The sequence below is a fragment of the Athene noctua genome, chromosome 3, assembly GCF_965140245.1.
Source record: "Athene noctua chromosome 3, bAthNoc1.hap1.1, whole genome shotgun sequence".
In the NCBI taxonomy this organism is placed as follows: Eukaryota; Metazoa; Chordata; class Aves; order Strigiformes; family Strigidae; genus Athene; species Athene noctua.
In genome coordinates, this window is record NC_134039.1 from 66,399,174 (window position 1) to 66,406,941 (window position 7,768).

The following is a 7,768-nucleotide window of genomic DNA, read 5'->3' on the forward strand; positions in this document are numbered from 1 at the left end:
CATTGTGGACTAAACTGAAGAGTGACAAATCAAGAAATTTATGACATTTTAAATGTTATATTTGTTTGCTTCCTTGTTTTGTTGTTTTTGCCCTTGGATTAGTTATTTACCTGACTATTGCTATAAACTGAGCTAACAGATGTTAAATATGCAGGAGGGAAACTGACCATCAGAACCTGCAATTACTGCCTCCTTATGAAATAATGTGACACAGCCTCATTCTTGGAAAACAACAACTACCCTATAACCTATAACAAATCAGTCTGCAAAGCCTGTTTTTCTTCCCCCGTTGATCCACAGTGAATTCAATGCCAGACTGAAAGCTGGCACTTGAAGACTATAGGGAAAATAGGCTGATTTTTCTTATAAATCATTGCAGTAGTTGGAAATTTTCTAGATAATATTTGTTCTGCAGACATGGGGGACAGGATGGGAATAACTATCCTTTAAAACAATATTTACTTGTTTAAATGAGGATGGCATTTGGAGTCATAGTGGGAAGAAAGTAGCAAACTTCATTCTCTAGAATAGGTTAGGCCTCATTACTTCATATACATGCCTAGACCTTGCCTGCTCTTTGACTATGAGTCTTCTTAAGAAAATGAAATTGCATCGCACTTTTTCCAACTCTGAAAGTTTTTATTCATTTTGATGTTGAAGAGGAGTTACATTTTTTGTAATATTAATGCCAGCTTGACTTTTGAACTCTCATAAAGTTAATATGACAAATTTATATCTAGAAGGAAACCTAACTTTAACACTTGTTAAACAGTTTTAAACAAACTTTATGAATAAATTTTTCTACACAGATGATCAAATATCATGTTTTGTAGACTTTTACTTTAAAAGCTTATAAATACTATTTGCTTAGAAAGTGAAGAGAATGTGCATTCTGGGTTGACATAGTGCTTAGGGATATGGTGTAGTTGGGAACTGTCAGTGTTAGGTTAATGGTTGGACTAGGTGATCTTCAAGGTCTTTTCCAACCTAGTTGATTCTGTGATTCTGTGTGATTCTGTATGCTGGCTCTTTGATTCCACTGGGAGAAACATAGGATATAGGTTTTTGCAATGTTCTCAAAAAACAAAGAGACCAAACCCACCCAAATGTAATATGACAAATTATTCTAATTTTAATAGCGAGGATTATTTTACTATTGATCTCTCCACAGTGCCCAGACAGTGGACTTGGTTTCATATGTATGTAAGCCAGAATCAAGCATAGATTTCACAAAGCGCTATATGTGGTCCATATGGATACCATGTGCATGATTTTTGTGAGCATACAATGATCACCTACCATAAGATATCTTTCATTCAGTTCCCTCTGGAGTACATGAAATGTTGACAAAGGGAACAGCATGTGCTGAACATTAATTGGCAGCAGACAAACTCATTATTCTCTGAAAGATGTTGTTCATCAATAGGGAACCATCTGCATTGTATTTACATAAGTAACTATTGCTTTCGCTCTTATTACCATGCTGGATCCCAGACAAAATACCAAGGTACTCCTAATACAACCCTTTTGATTATAGATCCTGTTGAACAAACCAGGCAGTAAAGATGCATGACTTTGAGCCCAAGATTAATTTAATTCTCTGATGGTCAAATGAGTTCCTGTCAAAAACAGTCTGAAAAAAAATGTAGTAAAACATAAGGAAGTTTGCTCTGGTGAAGTGAGAAGTCTTTCTCGGTCAGAAACCTGTCTCTGGTTGTGACAACTAGTGGATATTTAAGGAAAGAATGTAAGACCAAGGTAGTCCCTCTCTCTTGATATTTGGAAGCTCAGAGGCTTCTTTAGTGAAGGATAGTATCTATAGCATCATATTGAATAGTCTGTGCTGGGTCTTTCATAACCTTTCCAATATTTTTTTGCCTACATGTGCTCTTTGACATGGATGAGCACCTAACCTTTTGGTGTCTTCTGTTTTCTAGAAAATTTATTTTCTATTGCAGAATTTTCTTCAACTTCTGCTACATCTACTCCAGTAACATTTGACAAGATAAACACCCTCATGCTCTCATGCCTAGTTCTGTGGATATTATTGTATAAACTCGAAGACTGTTGTGATGGAGAGTCTCAATGAAATTTTACCTAGCTGGTTTCAGTTCTATTCTTCCTTCTACGGTTGGTATTCACAGTTACCTCAAACTCACTCCACCCTTATCTAGATAACCAATGAAGTATTCCACCTTTTCCTCATACAGGTAAATCTTCACCTAGTCTTCCTGGGTAACACAAATCCAGCTACCTAATTTCATGTTGGACATTATACATATGAAATAGGAGGTTCATGTTAGCATTAAATGACATCCTAGTTTATCGGACAGTTGGAGTCTGAATTATCAAGAAAATTCTTACTAATGAAAAATTACTTCACAGTTGGCTGGCAGCTTTTTTTTTTTTTTTCCCAAAGAAATTATGTATGACGTCTAATGTTCAATTCCATTGATTAGTCAAAATTATTCTTGGGTTCACTTTACTATTAAAAATTGTAAACCATGTACAATTCATTTGTTTGTGTGCATTTTTATAAAATATCCAATGGTTCTGGAAGAGAAAAAAAAATCTGAAGAGCCTTTCAGAATCTTTGCTTTAATTGTCGTGGTGCTGAAAAAAGTATTCATAGAAATTTTCTGGAGTAGGAAGAGTGGATAAAAGTGAAAAGTCACAGTCAATCTGCATTACTTACTGTGACTGTACAGTGCTAATGAAACAAATTAGATACTGACAAATATTACAGATGTAATGATGAGCTGCATGACAGAGTACACACTTCAAAAAGAATATCTTAATTAACAGTGTGGGTACACTAACTGCACTTGATGGTCTTGGCATTCTTACATTTGCCTACTGTTAAAAAAAGAGGTTTAAGTACTAGACAATAAACCAGTACTAGTGACATTATGAGTGGAACCTTTTCTTCCTAAGTTAATATGATCTGGAACAGATATGTTATGTGGTTCACACTGCAGCTACACAACAAATTTTGCTGAACCAAAGGAAGAGACAAGTATGTGTGGGAAGTAGAGCTCATGTTGTTTACAGTGCTATAATGCATTGGTTTATGGTAACTGTGGAACTATAGCTGCACTGTAGATCCTCAGTTCACTGGAAATCTTTAATACCTGAGTTACTAAACAAAATGACATCCATGGCATAACATTTCCACGCAGCTTAACAGAAAAATAAGTAGTTTAACATTCCTTCTTTTAAATTCAGGATGCTAATACAAGATAGCTAACACAATAATTTTCAAAGTTCAGATAGATCCTGTTGAAACAAAATAAATGCAAGGTGTTCTCGGGAATTGCCTTTTGTTCTTACACATATACATCTTAAAGTCATGACACGGTGTTAGTATGATACTGTATCTTGTCTCCAGTCCTAATACAGACATTATGGAAAGAAGTATTTTGTCCTAGACTTGCAGGAAGAATGACAACATGTAAGATATGTTCTTTAATTAGGTCATAACTTTGTCAGTCTAACTCCCCCGGGGATCACTGATAATATATGTCTTTGTTTCTGTCTTTCACATTTCCATCTCCTGGCAGGAGAAGGGTGGGCAGCTGTCATTCTTCACTACTCCAAACCCAATTTCAGTTCTTTGCTTTGACCCCTACAGTCCTTCCCATCTATAGAGGTTAAGAGGTGAGAAAAAGGAGGTCATTATTTCATTTTCTGTGTGAAATGGAAGAGTTGCTGAATACTGTTATCTTTGTCTGAATATGAATGAGCTGTTAGAAAGAATTGTTGCTTTAACCTAAACTTACTTGTTTTAATGCATGTAACTGAATAATGAATATCACCTGTTAATGGGAACCAAACTATTACAAAAATGCAGAATTTTCTTACTCAGGATGAATTACAGATGGTGATTTCTCAAGCTCTCCGTGACTTCTTTTTATGCCGTTAAAACTACCTTTGACAAAAGTGTTTGATTATAGAAGTTTTCAGCATAATTTTTAATGGAGTCTATGAATCAGAACATTCAAGACAAAATTATGCATATAAATTTCTTCTCTCATTTATTGGCTGTTCAGAAAAAAATCAATGCAAGTCAAAATGTCTAATCCTAGAGAAATAGAAGGGTCTAATTCATTCTTAGATGAGACTAGGAGGCAAACATCATCTGGTTTAGAGTTTGAAGAGGTTTTTTAATCTTTCTTACTGCCACCTATTAAAGTAAGTGATCTTCAAAAGGCTCATTGTTAGAATACAATTAGGAAAAATATTTTTGTGGCCATACTTACATATTCTTGCTTCAAAATATTTTTGGCTAGTGCATGTATTCCTATGCATGAAATGGAATAAAAGGGTGGACACTGAGACACATTTCTTTGTGGGAAAGAAGAAAAATAAATTTACTTAGGCAATGTGAATCTGGGGGTCAGAAGCCTTGGAGGTCATTTGCAAACAAGAATATTGTCAGTGATGGTATCTGGTTTTGGTGGTGGTGGGGAGAGGCTGTGTTCCTGACTACTTCCTGTGTTTACATTACAAAGCAAAACTGGGTTTGCATTTAAATTTAATTGTAGTTCAACTGTTATGTGCTACTGAATAAACTGTGGGTTTTAATAATGTCTCTTTTCTCTTTGAAGCATAGAAAAATAGTATAAAACCACAGAGTAGAGAAACTGATCAAAATGTTACATTCTAATTCTGTTCTGTAAAATTTTGTCCTGGAGATCATGTAAACTCTTTATCAACTAAGTTTATAGAATATAATTTTTTAAATTTTTAAAATAGGACTTTCATCTATAGCCAGTATAATTGCAGAAGAATATAAATTCAACTTGATAAATTATTCCCTATTTATAATATTAAATGAGGAATCAGTGTGGAAAGGTTCTATAAATGATAAAAAAATCTCTGCCACTAAATTGCAAGTTTTATTGGATTCCTAAAGTAAAGCCTCTTCAGTTAATTGAAAACTTGATGAACTGTTCTTTTTAGAAAACTTTGGTTTTCATGAGCAAATGTTTTTTATAGAACTCAAATAATTGAATCCTGATGTTGGATTGTTTGGACATTCAAGAAAAGAAATCCTGATGGATATGAGCAAGAAGGTCAGCAATCATCTCATTCAAAAAGATATTATTTCAGGCATGTTTTGGTCATCTATGATGGTCTTCACTGAAGCATGACAAATAAGGGATGCTCTCTCCCTTGCATTGTGAGTATTAGTTGTAAAGGTGTTTTTATGAATAAATTACAGAAGTAGTATGTGCATGTACAATTGCTCACAGATTAATTTTATCATCAACAACGGAGCAGTGTAGTAGGCAGAGAGCCAAGGCACCACTAATTTTGTACTGAAGCCCAAAACGTATACTAGAAAACATCAGTGGCCTGAGAGATTATAACTGATAGCTTTCAAACATGCTTGGTATTTATGTGTAAACAGTGGTATTTGAGCAAACTGCTCATAAAAGCATGTGTTGCCCTTGCTGCCTGGACATGAAGTCCTCCCCTGGCTAAACTGATTCTGTATCAGGAAACAAGGGCATGCTACTGTCTTCTAATGCTGCTGACATTTAAAAGCCAGCCTGCTATGCTCTCCTTGAGCTTAGAGAAACTGGAGAAGAGGTTTTGCCACACCACTTCCACTTCCAAGGAAATACAATTTGTGGCTACTCCCTTCTAGCTTCTCCTAAGGGATGGAATGAGGGGTTTTATTCCACACTGGGAGGAACCTGCACAGCTCACTCCAAACCTGTTGTGGATTTAAATTTAAAACAAAAAGCTTGTCAACAAAAGCTTGCTTTCATTTAATTCGTTTTTTTATCAGTACTTGTAGTACTACAGAAATCTCAAAGGCAAAGAGAAATCCCAGTGCCCATACCTACTGATTACACATCACAGGGAAGGCTTAGCTGCACCGTTGCTCTGCTGACCTCACAGAGCTCTTGTGGGTTCTGCAACATGGAGAATAAGGCAACTCACAGTCTTTCCATCTGTTTAAGGGCCTCTGTCCTCCTAAAATTTTCCATAGGCTATGTTTGCTATTTGCAACTTGCCAAGAGAGCAGTCTTTTATCACACACATGCTGCCTTCTTACCGAACCTTGGGAGTTGTGAAGTTTTTAAATAAAGGATATTTCATCTGTGCAGCATAAGTAGGACTGGAGATTAAAGATCTGAAGCACAGTTTGAGCTGTGTATCTTCTACACCTGATAGTTTAGAACAGAGATGTTAATACAAGCTAGGCCTGAGGCCCCAAAACCTTTGGAAAAACTTTTTAAAAAATATTTTTGCTGTTGCAAAGTAAAAAAGCAACAGAGTAAAGCTATTGTTTTCTCTTTCTGGAGAAAAGAGTGGACAGCAATCATGGTTGGTATACTCCCTTTCTGCAGCAATAGCTGTCTTCCCCCAATACCTCACATATGCCTATGTCCTCTCCTCTGCAGTAGTGGTCCCCTTTTTCTCATAAGATTCTTCACCTTCTCTCTCCCTTTCTTACTGCAAATTCAACATTCCTGCTTTCCCCTTTCCTGATGCAATAGCACCCATTCCGTTTTACTTAGCTCCACCTAAAGTGTAACTGCTGAAACTGTCACTGTTCCAGGAAACCATGCATTTTGCCAGGCCAGCTGTAGTTAGATGTATGTACTGTCTTAAGAGAGGGTTTTCTGAGTGGAACACCATGCTGTTTTTGAGGCTGGGGCAGGTCAAACAGTGCTCAGTGCCTTTCAGGTGCTGGAGAGACAAATATCGTGCTCTAAAGGTCATGCATAAGCAACTTATGTAGGCCTGTACTAGACTAAAGGCTATCTGATGTACAGCATGTAAAGGACTGAAAGGTGAGGTACCAAGTCCTTTGTTCAAAAAAAGGAAATTAGAAAGACAGGTGGAACTGTGAACAGATGGAGGAGTTGGAAACACGAATCAGAAGTAAGGTAATAGCTCTCAGGGCTGCTCACTGCCAAAGGACAACATTAACAATTTTCTTTGATCACTGGGCATCCTCACCTGCTTTTGATTAAGGACAGCATATTCAGTTTTGCAGAACATGTACTCTCAACACTGTCTTGCAGTAAATTTTCAAACAACTTACAAACAAAGCAATCATACCAATTAGCATGTGTGCTTTTCCACTCTCTGCATTCCATATTAGTAATAGAATGCCCAGAACATATTACTGTAATATATTTATGTATTACTTAGAAACATTTTTTAGGTTTTAATGATGTATTTGAGTACTAGAGCCTGATACTGAGATTGCATTGATGGGCTTTAAAGAAGATAAAGCAATTAAATTACACAGTATTACACAGAATCATCTAGGTTGGAAAAGACCTTGAAGATCACCTAGTACAACCATTAACCTAACATTGACAGTTCCCAACTACACCATATCCCTCAGTGCTATGTCAGCCTGACTCTTAAACACCTCCAGGGATGGGGAATCCACCACTGCCCTGGGGCAGAAATTTAAAAATACGGAACGCTTCATGAATTTACATGTATTTCAACCTTGTACAGGGGCCATGCTAATCTCTGTATCGTTCCAATTTTAATGTATGTGCTGCCAAAACAAGCACAATTATTAACATTCCTGAATATCTCCAGGACTTTTTTGGGGGGAGTGGTTGGATATGTTTTCATTTTGCACCAGAATCCTCTAATTTCTCAATGTAAATATGTTAATTCAAATAAAACTAGTATGAACATGCACTTTAAGTGTTGCAGTAGTCCAGGCAAAAGAAGTTGTTTACATGCGCGCACACAGTCTTTGCTTTTTTTGCTTGTCAAATGTAAA

At 36.4% G+C, this 7,768-nt stretch overlaps 1 non-coding gene across 1 annotated transcript; it reads right to left on the reverse strand.

Annotated features, from left to right (window-relative positions):
• Positions 1 to 7,442: 7,442 nt before the first annotated feature.
• LOC141959501 (U6 spliceosomal RNA) lies at positions 7,443 to 7,550 on the reverse strand. Its single transcript, XR_012633449.1, has one exon. It is a non-coding gene; the product is annotated as a U6 spliceosomal RNA (small nuclear RNA).
• Between the last annotated feature and the right edge of the window lie 218 nt (positions 7,551 to 7,768).